The sequence below is a fragment of the Trichosurus vulpecula genome, chromosome 2, assembly GCF_011100635.1.
Source record: "Trichosurus vulpecula isolate mTriVul1 chromosome 2, mTriVul1.pri, whole genome shotgun sequence".
NCBI lineage: Eukaryota > Metazoa > Chordata > Mammalia > Diprotodontia > Phalangeridae > Trichosurus > Trichosurus vulpecula.
Genome location: NC_050574.1, coordinates 445,638,537 through 445,659,312, shown reverse-complemented (window position 1 = coordinate 445,659,312; position 20,776 = coordinate 445,638,537).

Here is a 20,776-nt window from a genome sequence, read left to right as displayed (position 1 = left end):
GAACTCAGTAAGGAGAATCCATTCTAAACCCCTCATACTAAGATTCAATGACAAAAATTACACAGCCCCTTCACTCATGCTTACATTCTACCAACAGAGATTCCAAGTGCAGATAAAAATATATGGACAGCATTCTGAGGAATCTAGAAAGTTTTCCTGTAGGAGCTCACTTGAACTGAGGTTCAATGGAAATGCAAGATTCTACGAGGTAGAGGTGAGGAAGGGAGTGAATTGCAGATATGAGAGACAACAACAAAGACACTGAGGTAGAAGATGAATAACCCATCATAGAGTATATGAAGGGGAGTGATGTATAGTAAGGTTGGAGAGGTAGGTTGCAGACATGTTATGGTGACCTTTAAGTATCAACCAGAGTTCCTATTTGATTCCAGAATTTTTCCAAAGAGAATAGCCAGAGGTTATTGAGCAGTGGGAGGGCTATGGTCAGATCTATGCTTTAGAATTATCACTTTGACCATTGTGTGAAGAAAGAATCGATGAGAGGAGAGACTTGAGATGGAGAAACCACTTAAGAATGGTTTTCCATTCGTATTGTGGTTGTTCAGTTGTTTCAGTCATGCCCAACTCTTTGTGACCCCATTTGGGGTTTTCTTGGCAAAGATACTGTAGTAGCTTGCCATTTCCTTCTCCAGCTCATTATATAGATGAGGAACTGAGGAAAAGAGGGTTAAGTGATTTGCTCTGGTTCACACAGCTAGTAAAGGTCTGATGCTGGACTTGAACTCAGGTCTTCCTGACTACAGGCCTGGTGCTCTATTCGTTGTGCTGCCTCCTTGCCCTTCCAGTAGTATAGGGTAAAAGGAAAGGCCTCAACTAGGATGGTGACTGTAAGAAGAGAAAAAGGCATGACAGTGAGACATGATGGAAGCAGAAGGACAAGACTTGGCAATTGATTGAATATATGAAATGAAAAAAAGTGAGGAGTCAAGGATGACTCCAATACTGTAGACCTGAATGCCTGAAATGATGGCCATGCCCTCAAAAAAAATTAAATAGTTTAGAAGGAGAGTTGGTTTCAGGGAAAATGTGTCTACTATTTTGGAGATGTTGAATTTGAGATGACTATGGGACTCAGGGCTCACAATTTCTGATAGTCATTATTGGGAACAGAGCTCAGGAGACACACTAGAAGCACTCTGTCATTCAAGACCTGGAACTAGAGAGGCTCAGAGAACTCCGGTGGCTTCCTTTTGCCTAGTCAGTTAAGCTCAAACTCCTTTTCCCATCATTAGAGAACCTTCACATTCAGGGGCCACTTTACCTCCATGGCATCATTCTCTGCTTCCCGAACACTCTTGAGCCCTCTAAACTCTGAGCCTATAATGTTTTCTGATCCTTTCTTACCTGTTGAATTACTACTACTTATTCCTTAAAGTCCAGCTGAAATATGACCTCCTTCAGGAAGTTTTCCTTGATCCCTCACACTAGATCTTTTATAGCTGTTCTCTAAGACTTCACAAAAAATACTTTGTTTTGCAATTCTCTGAGAAATTTAGCCTATATCTTCTTTTTAATAGGCATCTACAGGGTGTCCCTAAAGTCTGGACACATAGGAAAATGCTATTTTGAAATATTTGGAATATTAACAGACCTTAGTCCCCTTGACTTCTTTTTCTGGGGTATGCTAAAGGAGAAGGTGTACTCAATGAAAATCACAGATGCGACACACTTGATTGAATGCATAAAGAGTAAATGTGCTAAAATTGACGGCAATGTGGAGTTATTGCATCAAGTTCACGTGAATCTTGCAAAGCTCATCAACCTTTGCATCACAAATGATGGAAGTTATATTGAAGACGTTATTTGTTAATATCCAATTAAAGTGTTGTTGAAAATTTCATTCATTTCATTTCTTGAAAACATGCATTTTTGCCTATGTGTCCTGACTTTAGGAACACTCTGTATTTTTACACTGTGTGCTCTACAAAATTGTAAGTTCCCTGAAGGTGGGGAGTATATCCTATTAACCTTAAAGTTTTCTCTAGGGCCGGCAAAGTGCTTTGAACTCAGTGGGTATTTCACAAATACTGCATCTGATAAATGACAATGAATAAATGAGAATTCTGGGTCACTTCCATGTCAGATCAAACACTGAAATAGGACTTTAGTGGAGGAATCAAACACGCAGTACATGGAACAGATAATACATGCTATGAGAACTTTTTATATGTCCTTGTTGAAGACCACTGCCACAGGCTTTTTCAATCACATATGTTCATTTTGAAATTGTTTAAAGAAAGATAAACTACCGTCAGATATTTTTCACGCAGATGACCCCCTCATATAGCTTACTTCTTGTTCAAATCTTTTGAGGTTCACATTGATTTGTCTTTTTCTATTCTCTGGAAAACTGATTCTGTGATTGGAATTGCAAGATTTCCTACTTGGTACAGAAAATAGAAGGAGGACACAAGTGTGAGCATCATTAATAACAGCCTTCACAATGCTTGCCTTTGTAGGAGAGAGAATTGATGTCATATTTGGCAGCTGCACAGTTGACACTATTCTGCAACATTGCAACATATCCCGGTACAGGCTTAATAGGGTTGCCCCTTTCTAAATTGGACACAACGCTTATAAGATATTTATGCCCAAGCCATGTTTTTCTTCCTAACAGGAAATCAGAAAGAATGTTCTTGATATTTTTGTAGTTTTTTTTACCTTTTAAAAAAAGCATCTGGAGCTTTACAAATGCAATATTATTTAGAATACAGTCACAGATATGTTGTGCACTAAATTACCAAGTTAAATTGCTGATTTCTAGAAATTGGTAAGATTATAAAAATTATGCTGCTGCAACATTTTACCCTATAATCCATGCAGCAAGTAACTTAAGGGGAGATAGTCCCAAGTCTCGATGTAAGCCCTGTTTTGGAGCAGCGACAACAGCAACGACAGCTACAAAATCCCAAACAATACCATCTTAGCCAGTATTTCAAATGTCAAATGGATGAATCTTTTAAATTTTCTTTTGCAGATCTGAATTTCAGTGGGTTTGTTAGGACGGATAGGCAGCAAATGTTTGAAGTAGCCAGGCTGCCTTACAGAATACACTAGCAATTCCAGTGACTGAGGGGGGTTTAAACTATCCATTTTTAAACTAAAATTTGTGTACGATTATTTTTCACTATCTGATTCTTTCCTTATCACGGGCCTCCCTGGTTTTACTTGGAAGACACTAAGTATATCTTTCCAATCAATGTGCAATTATGCAAGATAGGGAGTACTGGTTAAATAACCATGTCTACATGCTGAGAAAATGCATTTAAAAAAATAAATCTTCAATACCTTTAGTTTGATGTATCCCTTCCATCCTCTCGTTGAATAGTTACCCAAGTACACTTTTTAAAAAATGCTATTACTTTCCTGCAGTGAGCCTAACATGGTGGCATTTCACTTGTTTTGCCTCTGAAAGAACCTTCCTCAGCTCTGATCATTATAATCTGACTCATGTTACCCAGGAAACCAGAGAACCTTTTGCCTTGCATCAGTACATGTTTTCTCACTTCTTATATATTCGGTCTTCACTGGTCTGTTTTGTTTGTATTCTGTTAAATCCAATCAGCAACTTCCTTGCTTTTTATTTAAGGTTGAGCTTGTGTCCAGTTTTGAGCACATTTTCTTCATTTTAAAATATATGGGCTAGTTTTCTTTATTACATTAATTAAGCCATTCATTCACTCTTTCCCTCCCTTCCCCCACCCTCACCACACATTTGACTTACTAGGGCAGGCTTGCTCTCTTAGGCACGAGGTGGGTTTTTACCCCAGCGTGTGACACACTAATATAGAAATGTAGGGATTTCACAGGTCAACATAGAGTTCATGTTAACTGGAAAGCTTTTAGCAGATTCATTGGTCTCTGAAGAAATTATCATGTTGTGATATCACACAGGGTCTCAGTGTTAATTCCCCAGAGACAGTTCCTGACAGGCAACTCCTCATGCCCTACTTTCTTCACTTTTGTGGCCTGCTCCTATTATCAATTACCACTACCCTGTATTCCTCATGGGTCACACTTCATCCAGATTCCCTGCAGAGCATCTATCCCATTGGAACCACACCCAGGGCTTAGCTTACCCTTTTTGGGGGGTGGGGGTGGGTAGAGATCCCTTGGTGAGGAAATTACCTTCACCAATACAGAGCTGCCTCAGGGCACTGCTAAAGAAAGTGACTTACACAGCAATCCATAGCAAGAATATGTTAGAGTCAAGACTGAAACTCAGATCTTTCTGACTTTGAAGTTAGCTCTTTATCCATTGAAGCTTATTGCCTCTCACCTTGTACACAGTAGGTGCTTAATATTTGTTGCGTTAAATTTTTAAAAAGTGAATAGAACAATGCAGATTTCTACTTCCCCCCTTTCTATCTCTTAAGCAAACAGAAACAATGCATATATGTGTGGATAGATACATAGATAGATTTTTTTATATTACCTTTCTATCCCTGTACTAGTAAATAGGGATAAAATTTTGGAATTGTGAACACTCGGGTTATAATTCTGCCTCTGGCACTTACTAGCTTTGTGATGCTAGGAAAGTCCTTTAACTCCTTCCTGCCTCAGTCAATTACCTAATTATTGACTTGACATCTACTACCTAGTAGGGCTGCTGTGTTCCTTGTGGAGAGAGTTCATATACCAGGAGTTGCCAGCCTGAGGAAATCACAGATCCTTTTGCCCATTCTCACAACATAGGAAGGCTGAACCATCATTCAAAACAATAGAAAAAAAGGAAGAAAATAAGTTGCAAGAAATTTTTTAAATCTTATATATCTCTGGTGTTTACTGAAATATACTAGAAGCAGGGAGGAAATTAACAACTAAAGTAAAATTTCAGTGTTTGTGCATCACACAGCCTTACATCAAAGTCAATCAAGGCTCCACGGAAAATTCAGAGAAATAAATCTGTCCAATGACTCGCTCATAATAAACCCCCTATGCATATAGGTATATAGGTATCCAAGGTATTTCCCAGTGTGATGGAGGAGATCCAGCGCAGAATCCAGGCACAAGAGGGATTCTCTAGGGATGGGGCGGCCCTCCAGATGCTCCTGTTTGTAGATGACATTGTGCTAATTGTATCAAGCCCCAGAACATTACAGAGACCGCTGGAACAGATATGTAATCAAAACATGGACAAAGAAGGTGGGGGTTTTTTTGTTTGTTTTTTGTGGGTTTTTGGTGCCCAGATTTCAACATACATTTGGGCAGACACTATACAGAGCAGGGATTCTTAAATTTTTTGCGTGTATCATGAACTCTTTTGGAAGTATAGTGAAGTACATCATTCCTTTCTCAGAAAAAAGTTTTTAAAAGCACAAATTAAAATATATTGTACTACAAAGGAAACCAACTATTCTGAAAGGAAAAAAATATCAAAATATATGTACATACATACATATGTATATATAGATACATGGATACATCTATATATCTGTTAACTATATGGTAGTATATGCATATGGATATGAATGTAGACATAGATATAGATGACTACAAGCTAGGACTATGTATTTAAGCTTCTACATCTATATAACAGAGATAGACATAGATATTCCCCAAACCCTAGGTTGAGAATCCCTGCTACAAGGACTTTTCCATTAGTCTGTGTATCTCATTCACATGATATGAAGACAAAACTCTGGGCCTAGAGTTGGATAGGACGGGAAAAGTGGGTAGAAGTGCTTTTGTAAAATTATAAAGCCCTCTTACTGATCCCAAGCTGAAAACAAGGGGTTGTCATTTTGGTAATGATGTTTCATTGGTATTGCTATATATTAGCAAGATGTGGCCCACCCCTCTGACCAAAAAAAAATTAAAAATATTTACTGCATGAGAGGGCAATGTAGAACAGACTGTAGCACATAGCAAACAAAGAACTCCAAAGAACAGAAGGTAAGGAATTGTATAACAGGAAGAGAAGATGAATTGGCCATGTTGTGCCAAGAGGGAAGAATGACAGACAGACAGCTAGCATTCTAGTAAAACACCTCTCACAGGTTGGGTGGAATTTTGGGGAGAATTTGGATGGGCAGGCACAGATGGGTTAAGCATTTTGAAGTCTTACATGAGTTTGCTTAAGTCACTGAAGCCTTCTCAGAATGTGGAGCTCCAATTCTGCTTTTCTGAGCTATAGCTTGAGCTATGACTGAGCTGTTTTGGTTCTTATCTCCAGAGTCAGCCATTTTCTAGACCCTAGCTCACTCTCATTTTAAGGACAAAATCCCAGGGTTTTTGCCCTTCTTAAATGAACCTTCTTTTTGATAAATAAACAGAAGGAAGTGGCTTTTCCCACATATATCCCCTATATAAGCTCTAAATGGATTTCAAAAAACAAGCAAATAAAAACCCCAAACACAAAAAATTCTGAGTTAATAAGTGGTCAAATGATAAGTTAAAGGGTGTTTTTGATTGTATGTATCTACTCCAAGTGGGTGTTCTCCTTCCCCATCCATCCTTACCTGAGGGATGTGTACCCATTTGTCTCTTCCACCTGCAGGCTTTGGATCCACAGACTCCAGGACTGATTGAGTTTCCTAGTTGAAAGAGAAATCTTTCTAAGACTAAAGTCATTTTGCCTTTCATGTATTTCCCACCTACATTTATTCCAACATGCCCAAACTTTGGACTACTTTCCTTTCCAGGCCTTTTAAGATTTGACTCTTCCTGATGCCTCTGGTTTCCTGGATACCACCAGTGCCCAGGGTTAAGCAAAAACGACTTGCATATAGTACGGGCTTAGTAAATGTTTGCTGAACCAAACTAAAAAAGGAAACATATTTTGTACCTAGATAAATGTGAACTTTTATGGCTGTGCTTCTTGATGCACACATGGTTTCAGTACCAGCAATTTTATAAAAAGGTATGCTATAAGTTTTATCATAACAACACTCAATTTGTGCAAATTGTGTTTATTATCTCCACTTAAGTCCGACTCTCTTGGTCAGGAGGTGAATTTGCACTTTCAAAAGCTGCATCTGCTTAAAGTACGAAGAACAGTAGCTCCTGGCAAGCTGGAAAGGTTTGGAGTAAAGGCTCAGTGATGAACTAGGTATACCTGGTGCACAGCTAGCTAAGTCGGCAGGCTCATCACCAGAGAGATGGCCCCCAAGGGATTTTTTTTCTGGTGGAGGCAAAGAGGGTCTTAAGGAATTCACAAAGGTCTACTGAGTCGAAATGGGGGTGGGAGGGTTGCCATTTGTATTAGTAGAGGGGGAGGAGTACCCATTTCAATGAAACAGTAGCTTATAAGAGGAATTTGACATATAATTTGATCACTACGGGGAACACTCAGATTTGGAAATTATCTCTACCAATGCAAATCATCATTTCTCTGCAACTTCTAGTGTTAAAGAGGTGCCTAGAATCCTGAGAGATTAATGACTTACCCAGGGTTTCACAGCTAGTATTTGTCAGGTGAGACTTGAAGCTAATTCTTCCTGGCTTTTGGGTCAGCTATATATCATATCATACAATGGCATGGCATGGCATGGCATGGCATATATCACATGTCATATATCATACACTATTCTGTGTCTAAAATATTGAAGTACATTTAAACATAATTTTCATGTTTATTTTGCAGTGATATATAACGAAGGGTGTGCTGGTAAATATTAACAACCATCTCTCTGGAAAAAAGTCATCCTTTTAAGTTTTATCTGTAGTAATAACAGATTACTTCATTACTTTCTTAAGTCTAAAGTCCCGCACGTCTCAAACTGTGGATCATGACCCCATACAGGGGTCATGAAAAATCTGAAAACAGTAAAAGGTTTCTGAATGTACAACGACCAAAAATTAATTAAAAATCGAACACGTAATGAATTTGAGGTGTTTCTTGCAGTGCTTTTTCATGTTGTATCACACAACTTCACACTTTTCACTGTGCATGCCCTTCGGCTACCCAGCCAAAATGGGAAAAGGGGTGAGTGGAAAAAGTTTAAGAAGCCCAATCAATAAAACAGTAAATTAAGCCCTGATTTATAGCATTTACCTATTTGCAAGGTGTCAATATTCTTGATAAAAATTTAACAATTGGCTCTGTTTGGAACTGCCCCCAGCATACCCTTTTGTATTACATATCCATATTTAAAAACTCTAGTCCCTCCACCTATCCCTTAATTTCTTTTCCTCTCTCACAATCCAAACATACACATCAGCATTTGGTTTATGCAATTAATGAGTCAAAAAGATCAATTCAGAGATAAAAGTTATAAGGTAGTGACAACCATGTGACCCTTTTAAAAACTGTAGATGTAAGATTCACTGCTGAGAATATCTGCTGCCCATCTCTCAATTCAGGCTCTATTTGATCACCTTCCATCATACGTGAATATTTATGGCTTTTTAATGGATGTAGGGCAGAGTGATAAGAGTTTGAAAACAGCTTTTTCTTGCTTTACTTATCTTTTTTGGAAAAGGCTGCAAATGTGATTTTCAACAAATTTTTGACATGTAGTACTGCACAAAAATAAGATACACTCTAGTAGCTCTTCTGCATAATATTGCATAAATATTTAGCAGTGAGGCATACATGAAAAATATTACTGATCTGATGTGGAATTACCAGTGTTTTAAATTGAGCTGTTGCTCTTTTATAGCCCTATGTCACTCTAATCTACCATAGGATCTAATGTGTGCATTACCACATTATAAAAACATGTTCCTCCCTCTACCTCAAAGAAAAAAAAAATGTAGAAGGGATAGATTAGATAAAGAATATATTAAGTTTGGCAAAGCAATCTTTATAATAACAGTTCATAAATTTAGAGGGCTCAAGGAATCATGAGATAAAGCTTACAGAGTATGATCAGACCTTTTACCTAGGGGGGCAAAATTCAGAATATGCCATCCTTCCATGGAAGCCATACCCTAACACCCTACCACCTGTCTCTCTCCTGTCACATCTCCCGTAGCAACCAAAAGTTGCTACTAGAAGCGTAAAAACCACACAGTGGTTTCTTACTGATGGAACCCTCACCTTGCACCTTTGCACCACATGCAAAGAAGTCTTCATTATAGCTTTGAGTGGCCTCATACAATAAAGTAATATTTGGTTCTCTACATTGATTATAATTAGGTTATAGCTAATTTATACAAACTAATATCAGCAACAACAAAAACACAATCTACCTTTCTTTTCCCCACTATTCCTCTCTCTCTCTCATACACACACATACATATATGTATGTATGTATACATACATATATGTATATGCCCTACTCCCTTCTAGACAGTAGCTGTCTAGAACATATCATCTTCCTCCTGCATCCATCCTAATGCTTGTGTTGTCTCCCCCATCCTCTTTATCCAAATCCAATTTAGGCTTATAATAGTTTATGTCATGCTTCTTTCATGAAGTCATAGAAGTCAAGCTTGGCCACTTTAGGCTACTATCCTCTCTCCTTCCCCATACTGAACTCATAATGCTGTGGTGTTTAAAAAGTTTGAGACACATAGTATCTAGGTAATTAATCGTTTTATTAGGAAAAGGGTCAGTGACACTCTTAAATGCCAAAGACCCTTCATAGAACACACGCAAAGCTTCTAAGCCCTTGGAAGTGTGGGTGTTCCAGAGGGTGGCATCAACTCTGATTGGTTAACAATTAATGAGAGAAAATTACTATTATAATTAGTGGTGGACTTATTTTAATGAGGGGCTACAGGAAGTGACTTTGAGCACCCAATCTTGGTCAAAGAGACATCAGTATCCATATCATCCGTCTGACAAAAAAGAGAACCCACATTTTCTCAGATCTGTTTGAGTAAACACAGTGAGCAGGAATCTACCCATTCACCTAAACTTAGAATTTCTTTACTGTCTTTGATTAGATTTTAGCCTTCCTGGCTGGGTAAGTTTTACCCAAAATTTCCTGCTCTGGTTGATTTCTGGATGAGGAGTAGAAAAAGGGAAAAACCTTGGTCGTAATTCACTAATTATTAAATACAAGAAAGAAATAATTGTTTCTCTCAATGCTCATCTCTACCATTCATTTCACACTAAATGAAATACTACCTTGGGCCAGTTATTGTATTCTTCGCTTGTATTCTTATTTGACTCTTGGAAATTAGGAGTTTTCTTAGTGTGTTTTGTTTCTTTTCAGCCCAGCCACTAAAAGCTCTTTGATGGCAATGACTCTGTATCCTTCCTTGTTTTCTCCGCAGTACCTAGCATAGTGCTATGCCTGTGGTGCTCAACAAATGTATAAAATGAATAAAATTCCAAGTGTCAGCCCTTTATGATCACCCATTAGAATTTTTTTTTTTTACAAAATACCCTGTGTCATCACACTGAGACTGTCTACTCAATGGTAAAAAAAAAATATTTGGGGATGGAATAAACTGATACATATGGGTGTGGGTGGTGTTTCTTACAAGCAAAACAGGATTGGCCCAACCAAAGATTTTAGCCAAATACATTTTCTTTGAACTGGATCTTTTCTACTGTAATAAAAGGAGAATTCCAGCCAACAGAGTTAATTAATGCCAAATGAAGACAGCCTGAACAGGTGGTTGGTTCAGGCTCTCTCCCCTCTGTTTGTCTATATATCATGAATGGAGAGTGGCTTGAGTGAGTTTTGCCTTACTGACAGCTGTCAACTGTTAATGGGCCATATGTAATGATGGATAAAGTTGCTGTCAGTTATCAGTGAACCATATGTAAATGATGAATAAAATGACAGAATGATGAATGCTCAGAAGCCAACAGAAGCCCTTGACTACTGGGCCTGGGTGTCAGCAACTTAACTTGGTTTTAAAGAATAATATAAAGGACAACTCATTTTAAATAGGCTTTCCGAATTAAGACAGGATCTCTACATCTGAAATCTACTTGTCTCTCATAACCTTGATGCCAAAACAGGTGTAAACATTAAAACTATATCTTATCTTTAATAACTTTCTTTAAGAATCATTACAACCCAGTGGAAACCTATTCCATACGCTTCATCCCTCCATCTAATCCAAAAAGCTGGTTCCTTGAGATGAGGGTGTTAGTTTACATGATAAAATAGAGTTCAGAGTGAAAGCCAGAGTAAGATTAGCACATGTACACATTGTCCAATATACAACCCTCATTAAACATTCCTACAGCATAATCAGAAATGGTGAAATTGGGCAAAGTTCTTTCCCTCAAACAGCTTTTTGAAAAACATTTGACTGGATATGCGGTTTTTTCAGTGCAGGAAGTTCTCATTGATGGTCTTCCTCTGTGAAGGCAGTTTGGCATGTTCTCGGTAGTTTACAGTCTTACAGAAAGCTGTGGGGCAGGGATTGAGAGGGGAGGATTAAGAGCTTAAGTGACTTGCCAAGGCTCACAAAGCTTACATGTGTCAGAGGTAGGACTTGAACCCAAATCTCCCTGAATTCAAGACCTTTCCCCATCTACCATAGCGCATCGCCTCCTTCATGATAGGCTTTTAAATATTTATTCATATATTTAGCTCTTACATAATAAACTTCCTGATAAACATTGCAACAACATTTCCTCTAAAAATTTGCTCCAAAGTGTTATTTTTTTCCATTTGTTAAAAGAAAAAAGAATATTTGTCCTTTAAGTTCGATACCATTATATTAATATGGACCAATATATTTGACCAGAGTATTTTTTGCCTCAATATTATTTTCACTGATGCAATCACTGCATTACGATTCTTTTGTATTTGTGTTTTCCATTGTGCATCATATCATCTTTCTCTGGATTTTTCCTCTTCTCTATTCCTTGCAGTGCTGTGAAATTTTTTTGTAAATACACATAATTTCCTTATGTCAATAACCTCCTTCAAATATGTTACTATTCAAAGGGTATAAACGATTGAGGAACCTCTCTTTCAACATAGATTTTAAAAAGACATCTAATAGGTTTTCATTGATTAAAGAATAAAGTAGATACTTGCATGAACAAAATCTTTTATAGAGTATGGGTTGAACCCAATGGCCACTGAGATCCCTTATAAAATGCAACAACATGCAATTTCCTTAGCCCGAGGTTTAAGGATTTCCATAATCTATAGTCAATATAGAAAATGAGGGAGTTAGAGCAAACTCTCTTCAAAGTTACTTCTAGCTTTGCTAATTCATGAATCTGTAAGCTTTCCACTTCACCTTTACAGCTTCTTACACTACCACCAATAAAAACGACAACCACAACAAAAACCCTCTTCTACCCCAGTCATCCTGAACAGATCTTGCTAATTCTTGACTGTGCATTGGCTTATGCTACTTGTCTCACTCAGCATGTCCTTTCTTTCCACCTATCTAAAGTCTATCTATCCTTCAGCAATACTGCAGCTGAATATATTGCAATTTGTTTACTTTATAGCGGTAACATATGAATATCCCATGTGAACTGGAGTTACTCTTCACCTCATTCCCCTTAACCACTCAGCTCTGCAGCCCTTTGGAATCTACTTCCTGCCTCCCTCCCCTTCTCAGCACTTACTTGGCCACAACCTGAGTTCAGTTACTTCCCACCCACCCCCCTACTCCCACCCCCACAGTGTTTTAATGGTCTCTAAATTTTCCCTCCCTGCACTGCATCCAGTCTAATCCATCTTCCATGGGGCTAAAAAAGTAAACCTCCTAAGGCAAAGATCTAAGCAGGTTGTTCCCTTCTTGAAAAGTTTGTAACGGCTGCTGGTTGTGTCTGCGATAAAACGCAATTCCTTGACCTCACCATAAAATACCTCTACAATTTAACTCTGGCTTCACATCGCTCTTACTCACAAGCTTCGCATTTCACCTGGACTAGAGATTCCCCAGCTAAATATGCCATTCCTTGACTACGTGCATTCACATAATGCCCCTCATTATATCATTATATCGCCGATGCAACACCCACAGCGGCTGCTAAGAACATGACGGCTATTCCCGGGTTTGAATTGCAAGATATCACAGACTCTCTTGATTGGAGAGAAACCCAGACATTTATTCAAACACCAGAAAGCTAGATCTATCCTAGTAATTAAGAAGTCTATACACATTGCCAATGCAGGGGGCACCGCCATCCCCAAGCCTTCCCTCCATCGGGCTTCCCCACAAACAAGCTCCCTTAAGCAAAATCACTCCCTCTCTCACAGTAGCTGCTCTGCTCTTTATCTCTCTCTCCCTCCCTCCCTCTCTGTCTCTCTGTCTGTCTCTCCCTCTCTCTGTCTATCTCTCTGTCTCTCTCTCCTCTTTGTCTCTGTGTGTCTCTCTCATCTCCCTCTGTCTTTCTATCTCTCTGTATGTCTCTCTTTCTCTGTCTCTTTCTCTCTCTGTCTCTCTCTGTCTCTGTCTCTCTCTCTCTCCCCTGACTGCTCTGTCTCACCTACTCACTTCCTGCTCCACCTGTTCAGTAAGCTCCTCCCACCACAGGCTCATGTGACTCAGGCATCCATGTGACTCTGGCTCAAAGCAGGTCACACACATGGGAAAGATCTTCCCATTCCCACTAACACAGGGCACATCCATCTAATGTGGTACCTCCTTCTCTCTGCCTCTTAGAATCCTTTTGTTTCCTTAAGGTTTGACTTGAGTACAACTCCTCTTTGAAGCCTTCCCAGATCTATCCAATTGATTGCCTCTTCAAATTATCTTCTATTTTACTTACCAACACATAATAATAATTAATAACAAACAACAAAAGTTTCCATCATCTATAAAATAACAGTAGCTAACATTTATATAGAGCTTTAAGTTTAAAAAGTTCTAATTTTTAAAAAAATTTTAGTTCCAAATTCTCTTCTTTCTTCCACTCCTTCCCCCAGCCATTGAGAAGGCTAGAAATACGATACCCATTATAAATAATAAGTCATGTAAAACATTTCCACATTACCTATGTACAAAGCACTTTAAGTCACCTCTCTCTCTCTCTCTCTCTCTCCCCACCCCCCCCTCTGATGAGCTAGAGTTATCACATGAACTACCTCATGAACATCTGAAACTGGTTGTCCCCAAGATGTCTTAAACTCAATATGTAAAAATATAACACATTATCTTTCCCCTCTAACCCTCCCTTCTTTTGAATATCCCTATTTACTGGGGAGCATTCATTCTCACTCATCCCACTTATCTAATAATTGCTAATTTTTTGTAATTTCTACCTTCAGGTATCTCTCATGTATATGTTCCCTTCTCTCTACTCTCAGAGCACAGTCTCTCACCTGTAAGAGTCTTCTAATTGGTCTGCCTGTCCCAACTGTCTCCATGCTATTTCATCTCTTATTCAGTAGCTAAGGCGATTTTTCTAAAGCATAGGTCTGGATCATGTCAACTCCCCCACTTGCCAATGATCTCCAGGGGCTAGCTATTGCTCAAATGTAAGACCAAATGTAAATTTCTATGTCTGGCATTTCAAGCTCTTTATAACATGGCTTCTTCCTAACTTTCCAGCCTTTTATACTTTACTCTCCTCCACACGTTACAACTGGACTATGTGCAGAATAAGCCAATACGTTGCCTATCTTTGTGTCTTTGCACTGGTTGTTTATTCTCAAAGCATGCATTTTTCTCTCCATATACTTCAACCTCTTAATTCCCCTGATTTCTCTCAAGACTAGCAGTCCCATTTTCTACAGGAGCCCCTCCCCAGTTCTCCCCAGATGGTAATATCCTCTCTCTCTCCATATATATATATATATATATATATATATATATATATATATGTATATATATATATATGTATGTATGTATATGTATGTATATGTATGTATGTATATGTATGTATGTATATATATGTATGTATATGTGTATGTATATGTATATATACACACATATATACACACACATATATACACATATATACACACACATATACATATATATACACACACACATATATATATATACATATATATGTCTGTGTGTGTATATATATGTCTGTGTGTGTATATATATATCTGTGTATATATATACATATACATATATATCTCTGTGTGTATATATATGTCTGTGTGTATATATATATCTGTGTGTATATATGTATATATACATATACATATACATATATATGTCTCTCTGTGTGTATATATATGTCTGTGTGTGTATATATATGTGTGTGTGTGTGTATATATATATGTGTGTGTGTGTGTGTGTGTATATACATATATATATATATATATCACACACATACACACACACATATAATCAATCTATTTACATACTTTCTGCCTTAGTAGAATGTGAGCTTCTTGAGGAAAGGGACCATTTTTTTGTCTCCAGTACTTAGCATAGGGCCTAGCTCATAGTCAGCCCTTAAATGTTTGTTGACTAACAACTCTTTGAGGGTAGGTATAAGAGGTATTCTTGTCTCTGTTTTAGAAATGAGGAAACTGAGGTTCAGAGATGTTGAGTGATTTACCTAAGGTGATATAAATATTAAATGTGAAAGGAAGGATTTGAACTCGCATCATCCTTCCCCCACATTTATCATTCATTCACAATGACATGTTGCCTGTCAGTGTGGAGGTCCCTAGTCTGTTTTTTTTTAATTCCCTGAGGCAAATCTTTGCACAATGTAGGCATTCAGTAAATGTGTGTTGAATATAATTGCTGAATTGAATGAAGAAGTCTCCAAAGTAAATTGTAGTGAAATAATGCCGTCATCTATAGAGGAACGGCGCTCAAAGATAAAAATCGTATGAGGAATATACATCCACGTATGCATACGTATGTTGGAGTTAAGAATATTATTTGTGTGTATATATACATATGTGAATATGTATGTATATGTAAATGTGTTTATTGTGTGTGTCTACACGCATGTATCCATAGTTTGTACCTCATTTCAGATGACTTGGCTAGCCAGAGAGGTATAAGCTGCCATGCAGGAGGGATAACTGAGATCTACTAATGCTAGGCAGAGAGGAGAGAATTACTTTCTAGACTCTGCCACTGATTAGAAGCTGATCTATAGATGCAAAATTAGGTTGATTATAATAATACTACAAGGATGTTTTTGAGAATTTAAGAAGTAACATCTGTAAAGTGTTTTTGCCTCAGAAGAAAGTTGCTATGCAAATGTATATTATCGAACCTGATAGTCTGCTATGTGTTTTTACCTAAGAAAATATTATGCAGAGTTGGAGAATGAAGACACCTTCTCTCCTATCAACTCCCCCACAGGAGCTGAAAATGCCTATATAAAACCGATCAATTGCTGCAGTCTTGGGGGTGCTGAGTTGTCTTGTGCCTCACAGTTCCAGTGACTTTGTGCTGTCACCCTGCATTGATATGGTTTAAACAGAGTCTAGGAGGACACTTTACTTCTCATAACTCTGCCAGAGTATTTTGTAAAGGCAGAAATAGGATAAGGAAGACATATTAAAAGAAGAGAAATCCTCAAGAAAAATAAATAAAAGAAACGTTTTTTGAAATTCTTATTAGTTATAATTTTTTTTCAAGAAGTACACTATGGTTGTACTTCTGCAAATAACGTCATTTGCCCTCATTTTGGCCTGTGGACAGAGGCTAGGACTACCATGTCCAAGGTTGGAAGGGATGAATGAATAAATATAAATATATATAATACACATATATGCACACACATTTACATACTTATAAATACATACATTTATGTGTGCATACATGCACGCATACATAAACAATATATACAAATATATATATATACATATATATATATGCATACATATATGTTTACATACGGACACACACTCTATGTGGCACACTGTATAGAGTGCCAGATCTGCAGTCAGGAAAACTCATCTCCCTGAGTACAAATCTAGACTTAGACACTTACTAGATGTGTGAGCCTGAGTAAGTCAGTTAATCTTTTTTGCCCCAGTTCCTCATCTGTAAAAATGAGCTGGAGAAGGAAATGGCAAATCACTTCAGTATCTTTGCCAAGAAAACACCAAATGTGGTCACAGAATCAGACACAACTGAACAACAAGAACGTTATGATCCTAATAGTCACATGTCCATAGAATTTCATCAGACTCCCCACACCTCTGTGGACAAGGACTCAAGAAAACCTTACATGTTTATTTCTCCCACGGAATATTAGATGCAGACCAGTTATAGTCAAAAAGAATAAATTTCACATGACCTTTTCCTTTTCCCTTGTCAACATTTAAGTTGTATATGATGTGTAATCACCAAGTGACACTGATGCTAAAAAGATGAACTTTTCTTAGCATTTAACCTTTTTGAAATTATTGTTTGTGCTAAATAATCTGTCAAACGGGATCCAGTCCGATATTCACCTCAATTCTATACCCAGATCACTGTACAACTGTATTTCTTGTAGACAAGAGGTGTAGGCGTGTGTTTCTATACATATATACATACAGATATGCATAACTTGGTGAGCTGTTTGCCTAGCTATGTCATTATTAAGTAATGTGTGTCCCTAAGTACACGCACGCACACACACACACACACACACACTTACACACATATATTTGCCATTCTGAAGTTGAAAAAAGACACAAAATTATCATTTCCATAAATAAAGATAAGAAAAACTAATTTTATGTGAAATTGAATCTAGTATATAATACAGCTTACATTAAAAAAAAAGAAATCCCAAACACAGGATCATTTCTAAAGCTTTCTCACTCATCTATGCTTCCTTCTGAAATTTCTTTTGTTTGTGTGTGTGTGTATATGTAAACACACACACACATATACACACTTCTTTATTGTTCCCATTCTTGTGTTTTGTTTTCTTTTTTATTGTTCTCACTAGACTCCTCAGGCAGCCAGGCACAGCAGGGAATAAAGCACTGGGCCTGGAGTCAGGAAGACTCAACTTCATGAGTTCAAATCTTGCCTTGGACACTTACTAGCTGTGTGAACCTGGGCAAGTCACTGAACCCTGTTTGCCTCATTTGTAAAGTGAGCTGTTTTCTCTCTTCAGGTCTGGATGCACTTTGTGCCAGATTTAATAGTCATACAAGAAGTTCATATATCGTACTGATAAGCAAGATTAATCTATTTTTTCAAGCATTATTGCTATCATTTGTATTTTACACTTCAATTTTTCCTGATTTACCACATCCACAATGAGTTTTCTTCATACTATAGGAAAACAGTTGTGCAAAACTAACTGACACAATTATGCCAAGTGACACGATGACAATTTCTGGACTAAAAGTCTCTCTCTCTCTCTCTTTACTGAGAGGTAGGAAGTACATTTCATCATCTATTCTCCAGGATGAAAATTGGTCCTTAAAATGAATCTTAGTTCAATTTTCTTTTCACAGTGATTCCATGTATATTAGTAGGTATCACATAAATTGTTCTCCCAGTTCTGCCTCTTTTACTGCCTCAGTTCAAACAATCCTTCCATTTTTCTCTGAGTGACTCACATTTGTAATTTTTTAAGGTACAATAATATTACATTGTTATAACACAATTTTCTCAGCTAGGGTCTAATCTCAGTGTACTCATTTTGATTAAAAATTTTAAGTAAGGTTAAAGAATCCTGCAGGAGGTTTACCATGTTTACAATTACCCTGTAGGGGCAGGGTGGCTTTGGAAACAAATATTGAAGAAAAGGGTTTTGATTTCTAAAGGGTGTACACTTGTGATGTTTCATCTCATATGCTCTGTTAAAAATAGTAGGAGATACCTCCTTAGGTTAGAAACAAACTCAAGTCCTAATGTCAGAGATAATGAAAAATAGAGCATCACGAAAGGGAAAAAACCACCCAAGAGCCGCCCTTCTGGGTTTAGAGATTTTTTTTGGTAGTCGATCGCCTCAGACTCAACATGTCTAAAATCATACGCATTATATTCCTCCCAGTTCCTTCCCCTGACTTCTTTATTTTGATCAGTAGTACCATCATTTTCTCAGTTACCCAGGCTTGAAACCTTGGAGGCATCTCTGGCATTTTTTCTTCCTATACTGAATGAGGCACAAAGACCTCAGAATCTTGCTTCCATAATTTCTCCTATACCTGCCTCTTTCTGTTCCCATTGTGACTTTCTTCTTTCAGGCCTTCATTGTGTCTCCTCTGGACTACTGAAACAACTTCCCGACTGGTTTCCATGCCTATAGCTTTCCCCCCATCCATTGCAGAGAACCACATCATCATCATTGTTATTATTCGTTTAAATATACCACTTTTTAAAACTAGCCTTTTGTCATTGTGGTATAGTGGAAAATATATGCATCTATGTGTATATACACACATACATATATATATGTATATATATGCATGTATTTATATACACACACACACACACACACACACACACAAACACAAACAGCTGTGTGTATCCTAGATATAAAACAAACTCAAAAGACTGAAATAACCCATTTTCTTCTCCTCAATCATCACCTCTTCTAACTTTCTATTACCGTCTAGAGTCCCAGGCACCTAGGCTTACAAACTAGCCCTCATTCTTGACTTTATACCCTCAATCCCCATTCTCACATCCAATCAATTGTCAAGTCCTGTCATTTCTATCTCCATAGCATCTCTCATACATGTACTCTTCTCTCCTCTGAAGTGGCCGCTACTCTGGTCTTAACTTCAGTTTCCCCATTCCTAGACGATTGCAATGGTCTTCCGTTGGGTCTCATTGTCTTAAATCTCTCTGCACTCCAGTTTACTATGCACTCAGCTTGATAGTGATCTTCCTGAATAACAGGTCTAGCCACATCGCTGTACCCTTTCATTCAATAATGGATTTTTTTTTGCCTTCCTAATTATCTGCATAACGTAGCATAGTACCTGGTACATAGTAGGCATGTAATAATTGAAATCTGAGGACCTAGAATCGAATCATGGCTCTTTTACTTAAGGCTTTGTGACTTTGGACAATCATTAACTTCTCTAGACCTCAGTTTCCTTATCTATAAAATGTCAAGATTGGACTACAGAAATAACAAAGACCCTTCCACCTATAAAACAGTCATCTCTGATGTCATAATAACGCTAGATCTCTAATAGGCCAGTAATGCTATACATAGGATAAAGCTCAAAATTCTTAGCACAATTTTTAAAACCCTCTACATGCTAAACCTGGTACTACTCGTTTGACTTTGGACACATTTACCATTTAGCATTTGTGTGCATTAGTTTCCTCATGTTGACTAGTTGACTTCTGAGGTCCCTTGAGCTCTGGGTCTATATTCTTTCTTTTCTGCCCTCATCTACTCTTTCCCTACATAAACTCTCTTCTCTAAATAGACCATTATCCTCACTTTCTGTATCTTAACCACTCCTCACTTAATATTATCTCTGCATCATTGCTTATGTTAGGATTTCCTCTTGGGATACAGTTTCCCATCTCTTCTGCTTATTCAAATCCTTCCCAGCCTAATACATCTCACCAGTGAATCCTTCTAAAGACTTTTAGTTCACAGTCATCTCTGCCTCTTCTGAACTTCTTCAATATATTTGTTTGTTTGATTCACTTAACATTTAATTATTTGTCATAACAACTTAAGAATTAGGACAGGGAGGAGATGAGGGTAGTGTGGAAAAAGAGGTTCATTCAATTTATACCTCAAGATCAAAGAGGATTTTAAATTTAGCAGGTAAATCAGTCAACCAGCATGTATTAAGGGCCTACTACGTTCTAGGCATTAAGGATACAAAGAGGAAAAAAGAAACATTTCTTGCTCTCAAGAGGCTTCCATTCTCTCTGCATTCACTAGAGTAGTAATCTCCTGACAGATTTCCCTGGTTGTTCTCCTAGAGGCTGACCTGTATTCCTGTGGTATAACTAACAACTCATGATGCCTTACCCATTCCATCTCTACTCCCTCCAAAAAAAACGGTCATGGGAGTGGGAGAAAACA